Below are 24,408 nucleotides of genomic sequence, written 5' to 3'. Positions count from 1 at the left end.
TTTTTCGTGATTTATTCAAACATTATAAAAGTCAGTGGAAAAAAATTGTACCTACATTTAAATAATTTACTAAGCTACTATCTCCCATAATCTATGCTTTGTGACCTTTTCTGAGAAGTCAGAATCAGATTTCAGGTTGTAACTCTTGCTTCCAAGGTTTAATTTTTAGGAGAGTTGTCACTGCAGGCAGGTCTGTTCATAAGCTTTTTATTATATTCGCCCCATTATTGTATGACTGATGGTTCCCGAGAAAATGAGCAAAATGTGTCTGTCCAACTAAACCAATTGCAATCTCATAATTATACATGTTACGAGTTCCATAAACAGTACATGTAGATCCAGCCAGCCGTTTCTTTTTGTGATCAAGGATTTTATAAATCCATTAAGATTGTTGAGAAGACAAAGTCCTGCAGAAGTGATCTTATCTTCCTAGCAAGATGGGTCGAATTCTGCCGATTAGCATAATGTGGAATTCTCTATACCAAGTCACTTGTCAGCCAGATTCTGACTACACCATGATTCAAATTTTCATCCATGTATTTTTAAGGTTTTACTTCCATTAGCTGAATCTTCTGTTCATCTAAAGGGTCATCAGTTAACCTCATCAGCCATTTAGTCTGGCACAAAACCAGAACCTGTCTTGGTCCTGTGAGCTTGAAGGAGATATTTTTGCAGATGAGGGAAAGACAGTGCTGGGTAAGTAAGGGGGCAAGGGTACCCATTCTTTACCTTTGAATCTCATGGGAAAATGTCCCTTTTTCCTGATGAACACAACTTTAATTCATGGACAGAAAACCCATACTTTTAAATGCTACAATGTCTTCACACATGAGGCCTTTTTTAATATCTAGCATCGGGCCATCAATGTCCAACTTTAATCCTGATATATATTCACATTATTCGTGCAATGGACATTAGTTTTGCATGTGTTCATTGCTCTAAACTGGAAGATGCACACCTTGCCATATCAGCTGCAGAATGTGTTTATTTCTATTTTTCCATTGCAGCTTTCTTTTTGTGAAAAGTGCCTTTCATCCTTTTGATAATGTAGTGAAAGGTAGGCCTCTGATTGTAGTTCTTTGTCATTCACATACATGGCACCCTTAATTTTAGTCTTCCTGTTTCTGACAGCACTGTCAGTGTATTTCTGCACTTTTAGGCCCAGTCAGCCAAACACAGTTTCCTTTTGTCTTGGGGATACATTTGAAACCCACACTGTACAGCCCATTTCTCTCAGCAACTTCTCCACCCTTACAAAAGATCTTGTAATGACATACAAAAATAGATTTATACCCCAGTCCATTTGTACCTACACTGACAAATCCAGGTAGATGTGCACTTTACTCGACTCATATCGAGTCAACCCTTCTCCCAGGTCAGTCGCAGGATCTTATCCCTATCACCGGAGTTCATTAGTTGAGCTATGACGGGTCTCAGTGGCCTTCCCAGCCTTGGTCTAGTAGCAGGTGTGTGGTGTGCTCGCTCCATAACAAAGAGGTCAGAGAAAGTCAGGTTTTCCAGAATCTGGCCGAACAACCATTCAAGGAGTTCCTCCATTGGACCTTGGCCTATATTCTCGGCAAGGCCCACAATGCATGTGTTGTTGTGCCTTGGGATGATTCCAGGTCATCGCATTTTTGCAGGGACATTTTAAGATCTTTGGTAGTTTTGGTCAATTGGTTTTCAAGGTCGTGGTTGTCGTCCACTGCTGTGCTGATTTTAGACTCAGCTTCTGTTATCCTGGTTCTTTCTTGCTCCACTTTGGCATAAGGGATCCAATGTTGGCTGTGATACCATTAACATGATTTTGGGAGGCTGTCGTTGGTCGTCGCTTACTGTTTAGTGCTCATTAATGTATTTTAGAATATCAACTAATTTTAAACATTGATTGGGCGTGCTCTTTCCGTTCCCCAAATTCCCACTGACCTTATATAAAATTCGGTGGATGCATGTGTGTTCAGCTTAATTAAGATTTCTTTTACTGCTTATTATTGCAGTCTGGTGTTGTTTTCCATGCTCCACGTGGTCACGTGATCTACCTACTGACACTTATGTGCTGGCAGCTCTGGCAGCGCTGCGGCACACCTGATGCGCGCCAAAGGCACACTTAAGGCAAGCCATCCGGGTCCTGGTACAGGGGCGTGGTAACACTTCCTCTGCCTCTTCCTGCTTGTATGCCATGCATTTTGGTTCACAAAAGTGGCTGATTGACCTAGCCCCTTCCACTACTTGCTGGCCTACTCGCTTTGTGGTGAATTCTTTGGCAACTCCTGCTATGCCATCTTCAAATCCCAACCAGCTGCACTGTATGCTGCGCAATGCTCGGTGCTGGTGGCTCATGCTGCTGACTGTTTTGATTTGCTGCAGGACTTGAGTCCAGACTGTTTGCTGTTAACTGAGTCCTGGTTGACTGATTCCTCAGGCCCTACTGATGTCACCATGCTACCAGCTGGTTACGATATACTTCGGTCAGATCGTGTTTCTAACCACCCTGGTGATGGTGTTGCATTTATTTTTAAGTCAAAATTTGCATCAAAACTTATTCCCCTGTTGTTTAATTGTAAAATGGAAGCTCTTTTGGTGCGCATGGCTCAATCTCCCTCCAGGACTGTCCACTTCTTGATTGTTTACTGCCCCCCTCGTTTTAACTCTGCTTTTATTGAGTCGTTTGTTAGCCTTGTGGCCAGTGTTCAACTTCAATACATGTATCCGGCTGTGGCTGTTAACTTTAATTATAGGTGCAATGACCCTTCTGAGACTGCATACACTCATTTTGTTTCTGCTATGGCTGATTTGTCTCTTGTGAAAATTGTGTCTGAATCAACACATATCCTAGGTAATTGCCTTGAGTTGGTTTTTGCCAAGAATTACTGACATTACAGAGGCCACCGCTCATAGGGTCACTTGGTCGAATCACTTTCTTATCCCATTCATATATAGATTCACCGATTGTACCACTGCTTCATGCAGTCAAAATATGTGAAAGCTTAACTGGCGGTTAGTTGACTGCTCCTTGATTGCTTCCCACATTAATGATTTGTTCAAATCTACACCATGTCTGGATCTTTCCTCTATATTCAATATATTTTCTATCACAGCTGATGTGCTTGCCCCGCTTAAAAACATTAGAGTCCATGGTCGGCCCTTGGGGCTCTGGTTTAATGACGATCTTAAGCTACTGCGCCTTAAGCACAGACAAGCAGAACAGAAGTGGCGCCCCTTGCGATAGGGCTTCTATTCATGCTAGTACTGTCAGCTATCATTGAGCTATTTGTGAGGCCAAATGCAACGTTTTTTCTATCCACATTGCTAATGCAATTAATCAGCCTAAAGAACTGTTTAAGGTCGTCTGTTCTATGTCCACTAATGTGTCCCCCTCTGATTCCATTCCTCCCTCCCAAAATGTATGTGACTCCCTTGCAGATATTTTTATCAACAAGATTGTGGATATTCGTAAGCGTATCGTGCAAGTTGGGTGTTGCATTAATGAGTTTGCGGTCCCTCTGCCCATCTTGGTTCCTCTGCTGACCCCTTTGTCTCTAGCTAGCCCGGTGTCTACTTGGGATTCATTCCTTCTGTCTCTGATATGGAGATTCTTTCGGCTGTGGAAAAATAAAATCTGCCTCACCAACTGATGGCATTTCACTGAATATTGTGAAAGACATTCTGCCGTCTATTGTTACCAATGTTGTGTCTGCCTTGAAACACGCCTTGGTTATTCCACTGCTCAAAAAGTCCTCCATTGACCCTCTCATTCCAGCAAATGTTCATCCTATATCGGTCATCCCTTTTTTTATGAAGTTGCTGGAGTCACTAGTTTCGCCCCTGCTTGGTAGGTTCTGTGAAGATACAGGTCTTTTTTTATTCTCTCCAGTCAGTGTTTCAGCCTGGCCGGTGCACTGAAACAGTATTGGTTTCTGTGTTGGATGATTTGGCACTTATTTCTGATCTGGATGCAGTGGCAGCACTGATTGTTTTAGATCTGTTAGCTGCTTTTGACACCTTCAACCACTCCACCCTGCTCAGTTGACTTTCTGCAGCTGGAATATTTGGTGTGCTCTTAACCTGGTTTCATTCTTTTAATTCTAATCGTTCTCAGCCTTTATCTCTCTGGCCTTTTTGCTCTGCACCGTCCTCTCTGGTTTGTGGTGTTCCACAAGGTTCTGCCCTCTCCCCCACCCTGTTCAATATTTACATTTAGCCTCATGTTGCTCTGTTCCGCTCCCACGGCTTCTGACTTTATTTGTACGTGGATGATACTCAGATCATAGTCCAGCTTGATCTGCTTCATCCCTCTCATGCCACTCATCTGAGGGACTGTCTGGGGGCCGTGCAGAGCTGGATGAGTGACAATTGGCTTAAATTGAATTGGAGTAAATGTTAGGGTCATGGTGGTGGGTTCTGCTTCTTTGACCTCTATCTGGACCCCCTCTTTCTGGCCGTCTTCTATTGGTCCATTCTCTGCCCCATAGCAGCTGTTAGAAATCTAGGTGTTAGATTTTCTGAATCCCTATATATGGCAACTCAGATTGGCTCAGTTTGTCAGGCTGGTGATTTGCAGCTGAAAATTCATAGGGCCTGATCACGACTTCGGCAGTAACCCTTAAATCCGGCGGTAGCGCTAATACTGCCCGATTTGAGGGTCTGCCGAATCAGGGCTTTGGCGGATTTCGCCCGAGCTCTGAGCTGGGGGGAAATCCACCAAAAATTCACGCTATTACCGCCGGCGGGAAATCCGCCGGCGGTAAGAGCGCGAAAATTCCCCATTGAGCCCAATGGGGAATGGGGCATTCCCGAATGGGCTCAATGGGGAATGGGGAATTACTTTACCGCCAAACTCGTGATCCGGCGCTATTAGCGCTGGGGAGTTCGGCGGTAGGGTAACGCCCAAGTCGTGATCAGGCCCTTAGAAAGTTATTGCAGTTTCCCTCAACATCTTTACGGTCCAGTTGTTACAGCCTTATTCCTTAGCCATATTGACTACAGCAACTCCTTGTACCTGGCACAGCCTGTCTGTTTGCTACAATGCATGCAGAGACTGCAGAACTCTGCAGCATGACTGTCCACCAAGACTCCATTCAGGGATCATATTTCCTCAATTCTACATGCTCTTCCATGGCTTACCGTGGCCAAGAGGGAGCAGTTTAAATCCCTGTGTTTGGAACACAGGGCTTTTCATGCTGTGGTGCCTGAATATCTACAGCATAAGTTCTGCCACAATGTATCCTGCCGTTCTCTTCGTTCTGCTGACAGAATTCTTATTTATGTGCCTAGATTTAGGTATGTCTGAATTGGTGGTCGGTCCTTTTCAGTGGTGGCTGCCAAACTGTGGAATGCTCTGCCTATTGCACTACAGTCCACTTTGGCTCATCTGTAGTTTCGATGTTCATTAAAAACCTTGCTGTTCTGATAGTCTGTGTTGGGCTAATGTAGTTTTTCTACAAGTCTTGTAGCGCCAAGTTGCCTTCTGACTTAAGTTGCACTTTACTTCGTGGTACAAACTGGATAACATAACATAGCATAATCTGTCCTTAACTGATGCAAAACCAGTTTGCATAATGTTCAGTATTTGGCGCAGGACCGGGGCTTCTTGGTCATGATGCACTGGCACAACTCATGCCTCCCCTGCGGGCTCGGACTGGGGCCTAGCAGTCTGCCTTGTATAGGCCTCAATATTGCTTTGTTTTTGTTCCCATCACCTCCTTTAGTCATGATTAACACTTCACATGGTCTCCAGTTCCTCAAATAGTGTCCACAGTTGTCTCTTCCTGCACTGGCTGGGTGATATTTGTGCAGTTACTGTGTTCAAATGACTCCTGTACTGAGGTTTACATGGGGCATAAGGGAGGTATGCACATTACCTCCGTATTCTGCTATTATCTTGCAGCAGCGTTTTCGGGCTATGACAAAATCAAGTCATCCAACATCTTGTGTTGCCTCACCTGGCACCCGCTTGATCACCCATTTCGCACTGCCTCTTAATCTAATATCTAAATGGGTCCGAGCACGTCCATCACGTTCGCCCTCAGCGGCCCCTCACACGGGCCGACAACCGCTGCGCTCAGAGTTAAGAGCCCCATGCTCTCGCTCGTGTGGACTCTGGACGGCAACCAATATGTAGCCGTCCTGTGCTGGGCTATGCCTCCCTCGCTGCCACTCCTCCACCGTATCGAACCTTCCATATGGTGCCATCTCTGTCTCCCTTCTCGGATGTCTCCGTACCATCGGGGATCACTGCGAACTGCCGGTACTGCACTCAGAGTCGAGGACTGGTGCACCTCCAATGATCTCTGCCTTAATGCCAGTGTTTATGCATTGCTGCTGTGTTAGAACAATGCGTTTTCCCTCTTCTAGGAAGGTCGATTCTGGCTGTTTTGCATTGCTGCTGTACTAAAACTAGGCTCGAAGGGTTGAACTCAGGTGTTCTCGCAGCACGCTGTCTCCCCGGCCCTCTGTCTTCCATTGTCACTGTCCTGCTTCCCCTGTGGTGTGTTACTTGCTTGAAACTCCTCTGCGCCCCCCTTCTCTGTTAACCCTCCCCCTCTGGTGCTTCCTGTGGTGCGTTGCTCTGGAATGTGCTTCTTTCTCCTCCCTCACTCTCACCTCTTGCCTCCTTGCACCCTCTGTGGGGCTCTCAATCTCTCCCATCTTCTCAAACTTCTACTCTATCTCCTATCATGTCCCTCTTACAAGGTCTGGAAGAAAACAGTTCAAGAGGGATATGCTTGTCTCCGACCCAGGCCTTTCTATCACTGATACCTACACCAGTGCTTCCTCCAGACGGACTCTCACTGACATCCCCATTGTCGTTCCCACTCCAGGCCTATTAACCCCTCATATGGTCTCTGTTCTCTCTCCATTCTCCTCCTCTCCCATTAATAGCGGCACCTGGTGGGAGGTCCTCTTAGCCTGCGTCCAATTCTCCAAGGCCATCATCAATGTCTATCTATATTGTACTATCATGTCCAGGGCCCTCAGCCCAATCTCCTCCTTCTTGAGAGCCGTCTTCTGAATCTTATCAATGTCCTGCCTTCTCCTGCTACCCCTTTCCCCACTCTGGCTCCTCTGTCACTTCCATCCTCCTCTGCCTCCGCTCTGGCACCCACCCTTCTGACCACTACTCCACCTCCGTGTACTGCCTCTTCCCTCTCTCTGGACACTTCTCCACTTCCGCTGGGTGTACCTCACTCCTGTGTCCCACACAAGAAGTCTTAACAAGTGGCAACCTGTTCCATGTCGCTACTCTCAACTCTTGCTCTGCTGTCAAATACTCCTCTGACATCTGCCACCTCCTTGAAGACCTTGATCTGGATGTCCTCGCTGTCACCAAGACATGGTTCACAGCCAGCTCTGTCATGAGTTTGACACTCTCCTCCCTGGGGCTACAAGATCCTCTCTGAGCCCAGAACCAACCGACCCGGAGGTGGAGTGGCCCTGATCTTTCCTGCATGGGTCCCTGCTTCTGCATTCTTACGCAGGCCTATTCCTCCTTCAAATGCATATTCTGCAGGCTCTCAATCTTTCCTGGACTCTCTCTGACTGTGGCCACCGCCTACAGGCCAACTGGCCAGATCACCCTCTTCATCTCAGAAGAGGCTGACCTCTCCTCTTCTCTCCTTGCCTCTACCTCACCTGCTCCTCCTCTGAGACCTCAACATCCACCTGTTTGCTTCTAATCTCTCCTCCGGGCTCTTTCACAACCTTTGCGACTCTCTCTCCTTTTCCATTCTGCCCTCTGGTCCGACACACTCTGTTTGATACACCTTGGATGTTCTCATCTCCTCAGACATCCCCCTCTCGAACCCTCTGACTACTCCTTTCTCTTGGGCTGACTACTTTCTTCTCTCCTCCCACCTGAAACTACTTGTCTCCCAGGCAAGGCCTTCCCCAGCACTGCCACCCTCCCTCTCGGTCATTCGGCCCATGAAGCGGGTGTCAGTGGCCGGCTTTGCCTGATATGATGATATGATATGATATGATATGATATGATATGTTATTTGTAACGCGCCTATACACAGGTGTTTCAAGGCGCGACGAGGCAGGGAGGGGAGGAACAAGGGGAGACAGACAACGATCCTACTAGGCCAGGTGTCATTCAGATCGCGCAAGTGCAGGGGTGGGGGAGGGGGAAAAGTGCAAGGGGAAGGGGAGGGGGGGAAGTGCAGTACAAGGTAAGTGGCGTAAAGTAATAAATAAATAGGGCCAGCTGGTGGCAAGGGCAAGGTAAGTGCAGAACAAGTGCTGGGGAAGGGGGGGGCTGTAGGGATACAGAGACAGTCCCGCAGTGCAGAGGGGTTCCAGGGCATCAGTGCAAGTGGAGAGTGGCTGGGCCCAGGGCCGAGGCCGTTTAGAGAGGTCCAGTTGCAGGATCAGTGCAGTTTCAGTGAAGAATATTAGCTGTTTAGCAGGGGAGAGGGAGAGAGAAAGCAGAAGCAAAGAGGAAGGTTTTGAGGTGCTTCCGGAACCGGAGATGGTTCTCCTCGAGTTTCAGGGAGGCAGGAAGGCTGTTCCAGAGGGAGGCCCCTGCCGCGGAGAGAGATCTACCCCCAGCTCGTTGCTTCGAGAAGCGGCTGACCCCGAGGGAGTTGGAGGCGGATGAGCGAAGGGCTCGGGAAGGAAGATATTTGGGAAGAGAGAGTTGAAGGTATTTAGGACCCAGGCCCCAGAAGGCCTTGTGGACAATGCAGAGGGTTTTGAACTTTATCCTCGCAGCCACTGGGAGCCAGTGTAGAGATTTCAGTCCTGGAGAGATACGATCCCTGGGCTTGAGGCCAAGGACAAGTCTCGCAGTTCTGTTCTGGATGAGTTGCAGAGGGCGGAGAGTGGAGGCAGGCAGATTAAGATAGAGGCTGTTACAGTAATCCAGCTTCGAGAGAACCAGGGCTCGGGAGACAGTGAGCTTCTGGGGGAAGGAGAGGAAGGGAAGAATACCTCTGAGGAGGTGCAGCTGGTAGTGTGACCTCTTGGCGACGTCAGAAATATGAGGAGAGAAGGAGAGTGTGGAGTCGAAGATGACCCCAAGGTTTTTTGCCTTGCAGGTAGGAGCAGGGAGGGGGCCAAGGGAGGCAGGCCAGAGAGCTGCAGGGAAGGAGGGAGTGGGAGTACCGATGAGTAGAATCTCAGTCTTACTGGCATTAAGGCAGAGGTCATTGGCGGCACACCATTCTTGGATAGCAGACAGACAGTCAGAGATGAGGGAAGGAGAGGCGGAGGCTGAGGGTAGCCTGAAAATGAGCTGGGTATCGTCCGCATAGCACTGGAAATTAGGGCAGAGAGCGGCGATGCGGTGGGCAAGGAGTGCCAGATACTGGTTGAACAGCCAGGGAGAGAGATTAGATCCCTGGGGGACACCACAGGTGGAGAAAAAGATGTCGGAGAGGAAGGACCCCAGTTGGACCTGGGAGGGTCGATTTGAAAGGAAAGAGGTCAGCCACGCCAGAGCCTGACCAGTGATACCCAGGTTTTCCCGGGGACGGTTGAGCAGGATGGCATGGTTGACAGTGTCAAAGGCAGAGGAGAGATCGAGCAGAATGAGAACACACGGAGTGTTGGAGTCGAGGTTCAAGAGCAGGTCTTCACGGATGTTCAGGAGAGCAGTTTCCGTGCTTCTGGCAGCTCTGGAGCCAGATTGATGGTCATGAAGACTACCAACAGATTCAGCATGGAGGTTAAGCTGGGAGATGGCCATTTTGTCAGAGGCCTCAATTTGTTCTGCTCCTCCTACTCCTACAGGTGACTCCCAATCTGACACAGCCCTCTCTAACCTGCATCTATCCATTTCCAACACCTTGGAGATGCTTGCACCTGTCAAGAGAATCCATCTGAAGCCTACCTCCAAGTGTAACTCCTGGTATGACTCTGACCTCGCAGCCCTGAAACACAAGTGCAGGGTGGCTTAGAGGAGGTGGAGGGCTTTGGCCGCATCCTCTGACAAAATGGCCTACAACCTACTCCAAAGGCGATACTGACTCTAGTCTTCTCCAAGAAGAGGGTCCATATTCAAGTCTGCATCTCTCTGGCTTCTAACAACACGGCTGAACTCTTTCAAATCTCCAAGGAGATGGCCAATTCTGTTGCAGTCTCCACCTCTCCTGTTCCCTCCCAGTCCTTCTGTATGGCCTTGGCACCTCATTTCACCTCTAAAACTCAGGATATCCTGTCCTTGCTTTCCTCCTCCTCTCCCTCTCCCTCTAACTTTCACAGGCCCCCTTTGGCTGCCTTTCCCACTCCTCCTCCATTTTCCTTCTCTCTGCCAACACCTGACGAGGTCTCTAGACAAGTCGGTCTATGAAAGTGTCATCCAAACAGGTTCTTCCCTGATCATCCAGAACCATTAAGGACCACATTTCTACCCTTGCTCCAGCCGTGGCAGATTTCTGTGATCATTCCTTCACCACTGGATCTTTCCCCTCTCTCCTCAAGCACTCCCTTGTGCACCCACTCCTAAAAAAGCCTTCTGCCGATCCTACCTGTCCGGCAAACTATCACCGATTTCTAACCCTCCTTTCCTCGGCAAATTCTTGGAAAAGCTAGCCATCTCCCAGCTTACTCTCCACACTGAATCTGTTAGCTATCTCCATTACCATCAGTCTCGCTTCAGAGCAGCCAGAAGCACAGAAACTGCTCTCCTGAATATCCGTGAAGATCTGCTTTCAAATCTTGATTCCATCTCCCCCTCTGTCCTCATCCTCCTTACCTTTCCACTGCATTTGATACAGTCAACCACACGACCCTAATCAATCGACTCAGCAAAAACCTGGGCCTCACGAATCAGGCCTTGGTGTGGCTGACCTCCTTCCTCCTCAACCTACTCTCCCAGGTACAACTTGAGTCCTTTATCTCCTCCACCACTATCTCCTCATGTGGTGTTTGCCAGGGCTCTATCCTCTCACCCTGACTTTTCAATGTCTATCTGGCCTACCCAATCTCCACCTTCTCTTTGAACTTTCAGTGTAATGCAGATGACACTCAGCTCTCTTTCAGGTTCCCCTCAGCCTCCTCTCCTTCCTCGCTCATTCCTGACTGTCTATCCATGATTCAGGACTGGTGCACCTCCAATGATCTCTGCCTTAATGCCAGTAAGACTGAGATTCTCCTCATCGGGACCCCTGCTCCCACTTTACCTCTTTCACTCTGGCCTCCCTCCTTGGGCCCTCTAGTTTCGCCTTCCTGTGAGGCAAAAAACCTTGATGTCATCATCTACCCCACTCTCACCTTCTCTCTGAAAATCTCCGACCTTGCCAAAAAGGCCCACTTCCAACTGCACCTCCTCAGAGATAGTCCACTTTTTCTCACCTCCCCCAGAAGCTCACTGTCTCCGGAGCCCTGGTTCTCGCCAGTCTGGACTACTGCAACAGCCTCTTTCAAATCTGCCTAACTCTACTCTTCGCCCTCTGCAACTTATCCAGAACAGTACTGCAAGGCTTATCCTTGGCCTCAAGCCCAGGGACTGCATCTCTCCAGCCCTGAAATCCATCCACTCACTCCCGGTGACTACAAGGATCAAGTGCAAGACCCTGTACATCGTCCACAAGGCCTTCTGGGGACGGGCCCCTCACTATCTCCCACTCTCTCTGTCTAAATAACTTCTCTCTAAACCCCTTTGCACAGCTACCTCCAACTCTCTGAGGGTCAGACGCTTCTCCGAATAGAGAGTGGTGGGTAGATCTCTCTCCTCTATAGGTGCCTGACCACATGAAGTTCCGGAAGTAGCTCAAAACCTTCCTTTTCTCTTTGAACTTCTCTCTCTCGCTTCCCTGCTAACTTACCTGTCTGCTGTGTTGACACGTGACCAGGCACACTCAATGTTTCACTGGGTACCAGCCCCCCCATATCCAGTCCTCCTTGCACTGCTTCCAGGCCCGCTGCACACTTAGGGGCTGTATCTGTCCATCACAGACCCACCCCCCAGCCTCCTTGCCTTTACAATGCCTCACTGCCCAGGCTGCACTTACTCAGAGCCATGCTGCACTGATCGCACTTCTCCCTTCCCTTTCCATGCACTTTTCCCTCTCCTTTCCTCCCTGCACTTTGCGCTTTCGCACTTGCACGATCTGAATGTCACAAGGCCTTGTAAGATTGATGTCTTGTCTTCTATTTTTACCCTTTCCCTTGTCATGTCGTGCCTTGAAACACTTGTGTACAGGCACTTTATAAATATCGTATTATATCATCTCAATACCAAGAACTCACCTTTTTGGGAATAGACATTAAGATGAGATCTGAAATTAAGCCACATGTGTGTTTTCACTTTTGGTGTCTCATGTAAATAAAACACAGGTCAAATAAATAGTTCAAACCTTCTATGACACCAATGACACAGCACCTTAGAACATGACAAGATCATATGCTTGACACTCTACTATACATGAAGTTTAATTTAAATAACATGCAACACTTTTCTACTTGCACATACAATTTCCCAAATGCAGAGCTCTATATTTTTAATCTCCCTGCGCATTAGGCAATGCCTGCAGTGTTGAAGCACAACAGACTTTTAAAGCAAAACACTTTTTATATATATAGAGAACCATTCTTCCGTCACCAGAATGCAATGAAGAATCTCCCTTCTATCAGGAGTCACTTTCTCACTCTCTGTAGAGAGTGTGCTTTTCAAGTCAGGGACTCAACTCTGTTTAATTTGTCAAAACACCTTTCAGCCCCAGCACAGAAACCCAGATATTCAATTTACATTCAGCACCCCTCTGCTTTCAGGCAAGGTCTGAGGAATGGTAAACAGTTAGGAATTATGTTTTAACAAGTACACCCCTTGCTTTCAGGGAATTTGAATTTTGGGGTCGCAATGAGACTTATTCACACTGGAAGCAATATTGTTGATTTCAAACTTCAACATAATCACCCCATTTTATTTGGCTATAGAGGAGTTAATTCAATTATTATTCCACAAAAATACTAAGGATCTATGTAGTCTACCTACCCAATCAATAAGGAAAGATATACATCAAACATATCCCCACAGGACTTGGTTTGGTTGGACAGGATACTTACATAAAGTCTCTCTGGGTTACTTGTTCAGGGAAAGGACATGTATCTGGTCAGATGGCCTCTCAGTCATGGATACCTCCAGCATAATTCCTCTTTTATTTGCCTCTTCTGTTATGGGTCCCAGTAGGGTTGTAGTCTTTCCCTAGTTTCCTCCAAAAATGTGGTCAGCAGTTCCAACTCAGATAACTTCAGACAATTTGCTCCTTTTGCCAGTGTGTGTCACCTTATGAATCTATAACTGCTCCCCCACTTATCTAAATGATAAGGTGCCACCTCATTGGTAAGTGATTTGGGTTGGACATCTATTTTCCATCCCTTTACAATGATTGGTTCCTGAAGATACAAAGCATCATCCCTGTGAATTTATGACTCCACCAATCTGGCATAGCATTTTTACACATTTCAGTTTTGTACCTAAAAACTACAACATGGTGAATTTCTCTAATTTCTACATAAACCTAACTATATAAATATATTTAGACTGGTTTTATCACGCTGAACTTAATGAAATGAGTCTCATTTGGGCACGATGTTGCAGCTTCGAATGACACATTTTTCGTGATTTATTCAAACATTATAAAAGTCAGTGGAAAAAAATTGTACCTACATTTAAATAATTTACTAAGCTACTATCTCCCATAATCTATGCTTTGTGACCTTTTCTGAGAAGTCAGAATCAGATTTCAGGTTGTAACTCTTGCTTCCAAGGTTTAATTTTTAGGAGAGTTGTCACTGCAGGCAGGTCTGTTCATAAGCTTTTTATTATATTCGCCCCATTATTGTATGACTGATGGTTCCCGAGAAAATGAACAAAATGTGTCTGTCCAACTAAACCAATTGCAATCTCATAATTATACATGTTACGAGTTCCATAAACAGTACATGTAGATCCAGCCAGCCGTTTCTTTTTGTGATCAAGGATTTTATAAATCCATTAAGATTGTTGAGAAGACAAAGTCCTGCAGAAGTGATCTTATCTTCCTAGCAAGATGGGTCGAATTCTGCCGATTAGCATAATGTGGAATTCTTTATACCAAGTCACTTGTCAGCCAGATTCTGACTACACCATGATTCAAATTTTCATCCATGTATTTTTAAGGTTCTGTTCATCTAAAGGGTCATCAGTTAACCTCATCAGCCATTTAGTCTGGCACAAAACCAGAACCTGTCTTGGTCCTGTGAGCTTGAAGGAGATATTTTTGCAGATGAGGGAAAGACAGTGCTGGGTAAGTAAGGGGGCAAGGGTACCCATTCTTTACCTTTGAATCTCAACGGAAAATGTCCCTTTTTCCTGATGAACACAACTTTAATTCATGGACAGAAAACCCATACTTTTAAATGCTACAATGTCTTCACACATGAGGCCTTTTTTAATATCTAGCATCGGGCCATCAATGTCCAACTTTAATCCTGATATATATTCACATTATTCGTACAATGGACATTAGTTTTGCATGTGTTCATTGCTCTAAACTGGAAGATGCACACCTTGCCATATCAGCTGCAGAATGTGTTTATTTCTATTTTTCCATTGCAGCTTTCTTTTTGTGAAAAGTGCCTTTCATCCTTTTGATAATGTAGTGAAAGGTAGGCCTCTGATTGTAGTTATTTGTCATTCACATACATGGCACCCTTAAATTTAGTCTTCCTGTTTCTGACAGCACTGTCAGTGTATTTCTGCACTTTTAGGCCCAGTCAGCCAAACACAGTTTCCTTTTGTCTTGGGGATACATTTGAAACCCACACTGTACAGCCCATTTCTCTCAGCAACTTCTCCACCCTCACAAAAGATCTTGTAATGACATACAAAAATAGATTTATACCCCAGTCCATTTGTACCTACACTGACAAATCCAGGTAGATGTGCACTTTACTCGACTCATATCGAGTCAACCCTTCTCCCAGGTCAGTCGCAGGATCTTATCCCTATCACCGGAGTTCATTAGTTGAGCTATGACGGGTCTCAGTGGCCTTCCCAGCCTTGGTCTAGTAGCAGGTGTGTGGTGTGCTCGCTCCATAACAAAGAGGTCAGAGAAAGTCAGGTTTTCCAGAATCTGGCCGAACAACCATTCAAGGAGTTCCTCCATTGGACCTTGGCCTATATTCTCGGCAAGGCCCACAATGCATGTGTTGTTGTGCCTTGGGATGATTCCAGGTCATCGCATTTTTGCAGGGACATTTTAAGATCTTTGGTAGTTTTGGTCAATTGGTTTTCAAGGTCGTGGTTGTCGTCCACTGCTGTGCTGATTTTAGACTCAGCTTCTGTTATCCTGGTTCTTTCTTGCTCCACTTTGGCATAAGGGATCCAATGTTGGCTGTGATACCATTAACATGATTTTGGGAGGCTGTCGTTGGTCGTCGCTTACTGTTTAGTGCTCATTAATGTATTTTAGAATATCAACTAATTTTAAACATTGATTGGGTGTGCTCTTTCCGTTCCCCAAATTCCCACTGACCTTATATCAAATTCGGTGGATGCATGTGTGTTCAGCTTAATTAAGATTTCTTTTACTGCTTATTATTGCAGTCTGGTGTTGTTTTCCATGCTCCACGTGGTCACGTGATCTACCTATTGACACTTATGTGCTGGCAGCTCTGGCAGCGCTGCGGCACACCTGATGCGCGCCAAAGGCACACTTAAGGCAAGCCATCCGGGTCCTGGTACAGGGGCGTGGTAACACTTCCTCTGCCTCTTCCTGCTTGTATGCCATGCATTTTGGTTCACAAAAGTGGCTGATTGACCTAGCCCCTTCCACTACTTGCTGGCCTACTCGCTTTGTGGTGAATTCTTTGGCAACTCCTGCTATGCCATCTTCAAATCCCAACCAGCTGCACTGTATGCTGCGCAATGCTCGGTGCTGGTGGCTCATGCTGCTGACTGTTTTGATTTGCTGCAGGACTTGAGTCCAGACTGTTTGCTGTTAACTGAGTCCTGGTTGACTGATTCCTCAGGCCCTACTGATGTCACCATGCTACCAGCTGGTTACGATATACTTCGGTCAGATCGTGTTTCTAACCACCCTGGTGATGGTGTTGCATTTATTTTTAAGTCAAAATTTGCATCAACACTTATTCCCCTGTTGTTTAATTGTAAAATGGAAGCTCTTTTGGTGCGCATGGCTCAATCTCCCTCCAGGACTGTCCACTTCTTGATTGTTTACTGCCCCCCTCGTTTTAACTCTGCTTTTATTGAGTCGTTTGTTAGCCTTGTGGCCAGTGTTCAACTTCAATACATGTATCCGGCTGTGGCTGTTAACTTTAATTGTAGGTGCAATGACCCTTCTGAGACTGCATACACTCATTTTGTTTCTGCTATGGCTGATTTGTCTCTTGTGAAAATTGTGTCTGAATCAACACATATCCTAGGTAATTGCCTTGAGTTGGTTTTTGCCAAGAATTACTGACATTACAGAGGCCACCGCTCATAGGGTCACTTGGTCGAATCACTTTCTTATCCCATTCATATATAGTTTCACCGATTGTACCACTGCTTCATGCAGTCAAAATATGTGAAAGCTTAACTGGCGGTTAGTTGACTGCTCCTTGATTGCTTCCCACATTAATGATTTGTTCAAATCTACACCATGTCTGGATCTTTCCTCTATATTCGATATATTTTCTATCACAGCTGATGTGCTTGCCCCGCTTAAAAACATTAGAGTCCATGGTCGGCCCTTGGAGCCCTGGTTTAATGACGATCTTAAGCTACTGCGCCTGAAGCACAGACAAGCAGAACAGAAGTGGCGCCCCTTGTGATAGGGCTTCTTTTCATGCTAGTACTGTCAGCTATCATTGAGCTATTTGTGAGGCCAAATGCAACGTTTTTTCTATCCACATTGCTAATGCAATTATTCAGCCTAAAGAACTGTTTAAGGTCGTCTGTTCTATGTCCACTAATGTGTCCCCCTCTGATTCCATTCCTCCCTCCCAAAATGTATGTGACTCCCTTGCAGATATTTTTATCAACAAGATTGTGGATATTCGTAAGCGTATCGTGCAAGTTGGGTGTTGCATTAATGAGTTTGCGGTCCCTCTGCCCATCTTGGTTCCTCTGCTGACCCCTTTGTCTCTAGCTAGCCCGGTGTCTACTTGGGATTAATTCCTTCTGTCTCTGATATGGAGATTCTTTCGGCTGTGGAAAAATAAAATCTGCCTCACCAACTGATGGCATTTCACTGAATATTGTGAAAGACATTCTGCCGTCTATTGTTACCAATGTTGTGTCTGCCTTGAAACACGCCTTGGTTATTCCACTGCTCAAAAAGTCCTCCATTGACCCTCTCATTCCAGCAAATGTTCATCCTATATCGGTCATCCCTTTTTTTATGAAGTTGCTGGAGTCACTAGTTTCGCCCCTGCTTGGTAGGTTCTGTGAAGATACAGGTCTTTTTTATTCTCTCCAGTCAGTGTTTCAGCCTGGCCGGTGCACTGAAACAGTATTGGTTTCTGTGTTGGATGATTTGGCACTTATTTCTGATCTGGATGCAGTGGCAGCACTGATTGTTTTAGATCTGTTAGCTGCTTTTGACACCTTCAACCACTCCACCCTGCTCAGTTGACTTTCTGCAGCTGGAATATTTGGTGTGCTCTTAACCTGGTTTCATTCTTTTAATTCTAATCGTTCTCAGTCTTTATCTCTCTGGCCTTTTTGCTCTGCACCGTCCTCTCTGGTTTGTGGTGTTCCACAAGGTTCTGCCCTCTCCCCCACCCTGTTCAATATTTACATTTACATTGTACGTGGATGATACTCAGATCATAGTCCAGCTTGATCTGCTTCATCCCTCTCATGCCACCCATCTGAGGGACTGTCTGGGGGCCGTGCAGAGCTGGATGAGTGACAATTGGCTTAAATTGAATTGGAGTAAATGTTAGGGTCATGGTGGTGGGTTCTGCTTCTTTGACCTCTATCTGGACCCCCTCTTTCTGGCCGTCTTCTATTGGTCCATTCTCTGCCCCATAGCAGCTGTTAGAAATCTAGGTGTTAGATTTTCTGAATCCCTATATATGGCAACTCAGATTGGCTCAGTTTGTCAGGCTGGTGATTTGCAGCTGAAAATTCATAGGGCCTGATCACGACTTCGGCAGTAACCCTTAAATCCGGCGGTAGCGCTAATACTGCCCGATTTGAGGGTCTGCCGAATCAGGGCTTTGGCGGATTTCGCCCGAGCTCTGAGCTGGGGGGAAATCCACCAAAAATTCACGCTATTACCGCCGGCGGGAAATCCGCCGGCGGTAAGAGCGCGAAAATTCCCCATTGAGCCCAATGGGGAATGGGGCATTCCCGAATGGGCTCAATGGGGAATGGGGAATTACTTTACCGCCAAACTCGTGATCCGGCGCTATTAGCGCCGGGGAGTTCGGCGGTAGGGTAACGCCCAAGTCGTGATCAGGCCCTTAGAAAGTTATTGCAGTTTCCCTCAACATCTTTACGGTCCAGTTGTTACAGCCTTATTCCTTAGCCATATTGACTACAGCAACTCCTTGTACCTGGCACAGCCTGTCTGTTTGCTACAATGCATGCAGAGACTGCAGAACTCTGCAGCATGACTGTCCACCAAGACTCCATTCAGGGATCATATTTCCTCAATTCTACATGCTCTTCCATGGCTTACCGTGGCCAAGAGGGAGCAGTTTAAATCCCTGTGTTTGGAACACAGGGCTTTTCATGCTGTGGTGCCTGAATATCTGCAGCATAAGTTCTGCCACAATGTATCCTGCCGTTCTCTTCGTTCTGCTGACAGAATTCTTATTTATGTGCCTAGATTTAGGTATGTCTGAATTGGTGGTCGGTCCTTTTCAGTGGTGGCTGCCAAACTGTGGAATGCTCTGCCTATTGCACTGCAGTCCACTTTGGCTCATCTGTAGTTTCGATGTTCATTAAAAACCTTGCTGTTCTGATAGTCTGTGTTGGGCTAATGTAGTTTTTCTACAAGTCTTGTAGCGCCAAGTTGCCTTCTGACTTAAGTTGCACTTTACTTCGTGGTACAAACTGGATAACATAACATAGCATAATCTGTCCTTAACTGATGCAAAACCAGTTTGCATAATGTTCAGTATTTGGCGCAGGACCGGGGCTTCTTGGTCATGATGCACTGGCACAACTCATGCCTCCCCTGCGGGCTCGGACTGGGGCCTAGCAGTCTGCCTTGTATAGGCCTCAATATTGCTTTGTTTTTGTTCCCATCACCTCCTTTAGTCATGATTAACACTTCACATGGTCTCCAGTTCCTCAAATAGTGTCCACAGTTGTCTCTTCCTGCACTGGCTGGGTGATATTTGTGCAGTTACTGTGTTCAAATGACTCCTGTACTGAGGTTTACATGGGGCATAAGGGAGGTATGCACATTACCTCCGTATTCTGCTATTATCTTGCAGCAGCGTTTTCGGGCTATGACAAAATCAAGTCATCCAACATCTTGTGTTGCCTCACCTGGCACCCGCTTGATCACCCATTTCGCACTGCCTCTTAATCTAATATCTAAATGGGTCCGAGCACGTCCATCACGTTCGCCCTCAGCGGCCCCTCACACGGGCCGACAACCGCTGCGCTCAGAGTTAAGAGCCCCATGCTCTCGCTCGTGTGGACTCTGGACGGCAACCAATATGTAGCCGTCCTGTGCTGGGCTATGCCTCCCTCGCTGCCACTCCTCCACCGTATCGAACCTTCCATATGGTGCCATCTCTGTCTCCCTTCTCGGATGTCTCCGTGCCATCGGGGATCACTGCGAACTGCCGGTACTGCACTCAGAGTCGAGGATCTCCTCTGCCTAAGAGTCAAGAAGCCCTAGATTCTACCCGTAAGTGCCACGGGTTGTCGCCCACCTCTACACCAAATTTCGGTGTTCAAGGATGCTGTTTATCGGGGCATCAATCCAATTAAGTGGCTAGTCACATCGGAGACTCAATCCTACGCAGCCACTTTGCAGGCTGTTCAACAGCACCTGCAAGCAGGGGACATATTGATGAAGAAATGTGATACTCATTGGGGATGAAAAATCTAAGCCCTAAATGAAGACATGTGTGGCTTCTGGAGGAAGCAACCACTCGGGAAGAACATAAGTAAGACGTCTGTATGAGGCAACACTAAGTTCCTGGTTAAAAAAAGTGGAGAGCCTCTAGAAGCAGCAATCTCTGTTCAGCTGGATGAATTCATGTGGGACCGCCTAAAGGAAGTAACACATTTGGGCCTATGGATAATAAAAGAGTTGAAGGAAGCAAATCCTGAGCCCCTTGTTGAAGAAACATCGAGCGCCATGAAGAAAGCAAATACTGGGCCGCTGAGTGCAGAAATGTGGGATTCTTTGAGGAACCAAAGCTTGAGACTTTTTAGGAAAATGCGTCGGACCACCAGAGGGATCAAACACTAGGCACCGGGATGAAGTCATTTGTGGGGCCTAAGCGATGCACACACTGGACACACCAGTGAACTATTGTGAGAGGGCTGGAGGAAGCAAACTAGAAAAGAGTGGAACCCTGGATGAAGAAATAAAAGGTCTTTGGGGAAAGCAAGCACTTTGTGTCTGGATGGATGTATCTGATAAGCTTTCATAGACCTACTTTTAGTTTCCTGCTCCAGATACTGTGAAAAGACATGATGTTTGTGAAATAAAGTGTGGCTCTGCCTATATTGATACAGGGCAATGTTAGGAAACACTCATTGCTTGGACACGTACAGCAATTTAAGACAAACACCTGAACCATAAATCCGTACTTATGTTCTGCTATGATAACAGCCATTTACTCTTCAAACAACCCCAGTAGTAGTCAGTCAATTCTGGGGCTTCTCGGAAAGCAGAGTCGTGTACCACTGCTCGGGGTAGCCAGACCATGGACTGTGGCGGGATGAAAAAGGGAAACAGTGAAAGGATTGGGAAACACGAGTAACATAAACAATTGGAAAGATATAAGGAAATTGAAGGAGAGAGTATGTGATTGAGTTAGTGGGGCTGTATGCATTGCCATTGGCAGCAGAAAGGATGGAATTCTGGGCAGAAAGAGGAAAAATAAAACACCTCGTGGTAACAAGCATTCTGACTGATAAGGGTTTGCTTTTATATGTGAATATGGCAATACATCAGAAAACGATGTACATTTTAACCACTCACCCTCCTTCTCTGTTGACAAACTGGCCTCCTACAGTTGCTCTGCTTGTTTCTCCCCAACCTGACTGCGTCAATTGGCACAATCCTATAGGGTGAGTGCTGTTGTCCAAATAAGAAGGAAGTGGCCTCTCCTGTCCACAAGCTGTGGAAAACGAAAAACAACAATGCACATGAGATGCAGTCTGTGGGGGAAAACGTACCTGGCGAAAGATTATCTGTGGAAAAAATAGATACCTTATTGTGAGGGTGGATTTCTATATTCTGACCTGGTGGGCAGGGATTAGGAGGCCAACCTAGTTATAGTGAGCAGGGACAGCTCTGGGAGCTGTAGACAAACCAATCAAGGTAGCATGGAGGCTGGCCAATACTAAGTCTTAGGAGTGAGTGAGTGTGGTAAGGGGTCCACAATGAGTCCAACAAAATGCGCAATCAAGGATTAAACATAGACAGGTAAGTATAAAAATAGTCTGTATTTATGGCCAAAGAACGCATTACAACTAGTAGCAGGTAGTAATATCACACAATACTAATTAGTAAAATACATATACACAATCACAGTGAGTAAGTGTAAAACATTCAGTTCCCCCTACCCCCAAATACGTGAAAGGGACGAGAAGTAAATAATTAATACACCAACAGTCCACAGGAATATCCACCCTAACTTGTGGGTCCATTCCTAAATTGTATGGGGCCATGGGCCCAAAGGTTCCCAAAGTTTCCCATAGTTTAGGAAGTGGTAAAAGTTAGGGGGGTGTCCGGTGGATGTGAGTAAGTTTCCAACAGTCAGAAGAGGATGTATTCTATTGAATAAGACTGTTCCCAGCTTTCGGAGGGCTTTCAGCAACATGTTTTGACAAAGCCAAACAGCTGTAAAAGTTTCAAAAGGTTATTCAAACTTTTCAAGGGATGAGAAAGGGGAACAGGTAAGTACCATTGTAACCTACCCACCATACTCTGATTTTTCTCCAAACTTTACTGGTAATTGGAGAATCACCTGAGGTTGATTTTCCCGTTGTTGGTTCCGGTCAAGGAATTCCAGGATCTGCGTGTGTAAGAAGAGTTCTGGTCAGGTACAGGAGCTTGGTTCAATTTCTTTTTGATGAACAATGCTGCAGGCGTCAGTGCACGACTCTTCAGGATAGTCGACCAGATGTGATAACACCAGTTTCAGGGAGTGTCACCATTGCACGACAAAAGCACGGTACACAGACGTTGAGGTAAAATGATGTTCTCTATCTCGCGTCCTGTCAATGCTAGGATGCCAACATTTCACAGGAAGGACTCTTGCAGGACCAGCTGACAACCCTTTGAGTTTCAGGCAGAAACTCAGTACGACTCTTCTACCATTGTGGCCCAAACTGGAGCTTGTAAGTCCAATGGATGTCCCAGGGACACTTACAAAGGCTCCAACTTGTTGGGTTACTAAAAGAAGTTGAAAATGGTTGTTCCCACCACTGCTACAGAACAAAGCACTGATTAAGGTCTTCTAAGATCACTAGCCAGATGGCTCCACTGGGAATGTAGCAAAAGTTGGTTGCCAGGCCTTCTCAGGATCGGTACACAGGTCTTCTGAATTTTTCACAGCTATGCAGGATACTTGGCTCCTCACAGGATTTCTGGGGAATGGCAGCAAGACTCCTCTTCTTATGGAAAACGTAGGTGAGCACACAAACTCAGTCCAACCAATGGAAGTTCTGCCCCTCACACACACCCCAGCAGTGGTCCAATCAGGACCACTGCTGGTGAAACTCATTCATAAACTCCAGACATGTAGAAACCAGTTTGTGTATTGGGACTAGACAGTCGGACCCCACTAACTGACTTGCAACACACATACCGTGCACTAGCTGGCGAAAACAAGAGCATTCCAGAGGAAGTGCATGACCAAAAAAAGAAATGTTCTGACCTAATAAGGCAGGAAGAAGGCCAACACACAAAATGGCCGAAAGTACAAGCAAAAACCTTGTGGCACGGCCATGTTGCAATTTAAAAGCAGGCTACATCCCCTACCATCCCATACATACGTGTAGATCAATGTAAAGAGGTGGTGAATCTAGAGAATTCTTTGGTAGAGCCAAACTGTTATTGAATCATCGCTTTGCCTTAGGAGCCAAACACGAGCTGGCACGGCAAGAGACCCATACATGGCTTCCTGCCTCCCCAGCCCACAACACAAAACCCACACCTGCACTCTATCTACCAACCACCTACAACATAAGACCCTCACTTGGCATCCTATCTCCCTACCATCACACATTACATAAATGTTTCGATTTATGATTATTTATGGAGCAATACAATAGATTATAAACCCATATGAGTAAGACTTTCCAGACAGTTGATGAAATTAAGACAAAGTGATGAAAAGTGATTTGGGCAGGATCACATAATGTATGGAGTGTGGAATGTAAGAATTTCAGCTCTCTCTCTTCGTGTTCCATCATTTTCAATTTAGAAAGCGGGGGAACTTTATGTTCTCTGTTTTCAATGTCATTATTGGAAACAACAAAACACTTGCTGCAAAGTTGTTATTCAAGGTTCAAACAAATGCATTGTTCAATAAATCTAGCTTTCATAGCACCATTGTTTCTTGGGAAAGCCCATTAAACACCTGTAGCCTGAAGCAAATTTATGTGAGAGTGCAAACAATTGTACAAACTAATTATAATTATAATCAAAGCTAACTATAATTATAATGAAAACTTGCTATAATTATAGTGTTAGTCTATTCAGTTGTGTGTACTTTCAAAACACCCATTCACACAATAAAGCAACATGAAAAAATATAAGAGATGCCTTAATCGAAACATATGCTCATTAAGCAATTATGCATCACTTCATCAGACAAAAGAAAGGAGTTGAGCCAGTCACACAATCAGGTGCAGTGGCATTAAGGTCAGGCACAGATTTCAGCAACATTCTATCAATCTGATGACCTTCCTTTCAAGATATGTACCTCTGTCTCATTTAACCTTTTTTCTTTTCCCCTCACGCTCCAGCGTCCTTCCTTGCACTGCATTTTGTGTGCCCTTGTTCCTTCCAATTAACTTTCAAATCTATGTAAATCTTTTGTTTAATGCTTTAACACTTAACTCAATCACTCTTCCATTCTTTGCATGCACCCCCTTGCCTTGCCCACATTTTGGTCACCAATTCCTTGCCACTCACCCCCTTTAATTGCCCATTACAAAAACCCCATCAATTGCCCCACTCTACCCTTCGCTGCTCTGGCTCACGTGTAGACAGTATATCACCTTGATTTGCAAGTCAGCTTGTGTCAGACACGACAAGAAGCCATTGG

Source organism: Ambystoma mexicanum, chromosome 10 (assembly GCF_040938575.1).
Source record: "Ambystoma mexicanum isolate Mex_15411 chromosome 10, UKY_AmexF1_1, whole genome shotgun sequence".
Taxonomy (NCBI): domain Eukaryota; kingdom Metazoa; phylum Chordata; class Amphibia; order Caudata; family Ambystomatidae; genus Ambystoma; species Ambystoma mexicanum.
The sequence above is the reverse complement of the archived record's forward strand: the minus strand, read 5'-3'. Positions refer to the sequence as shown.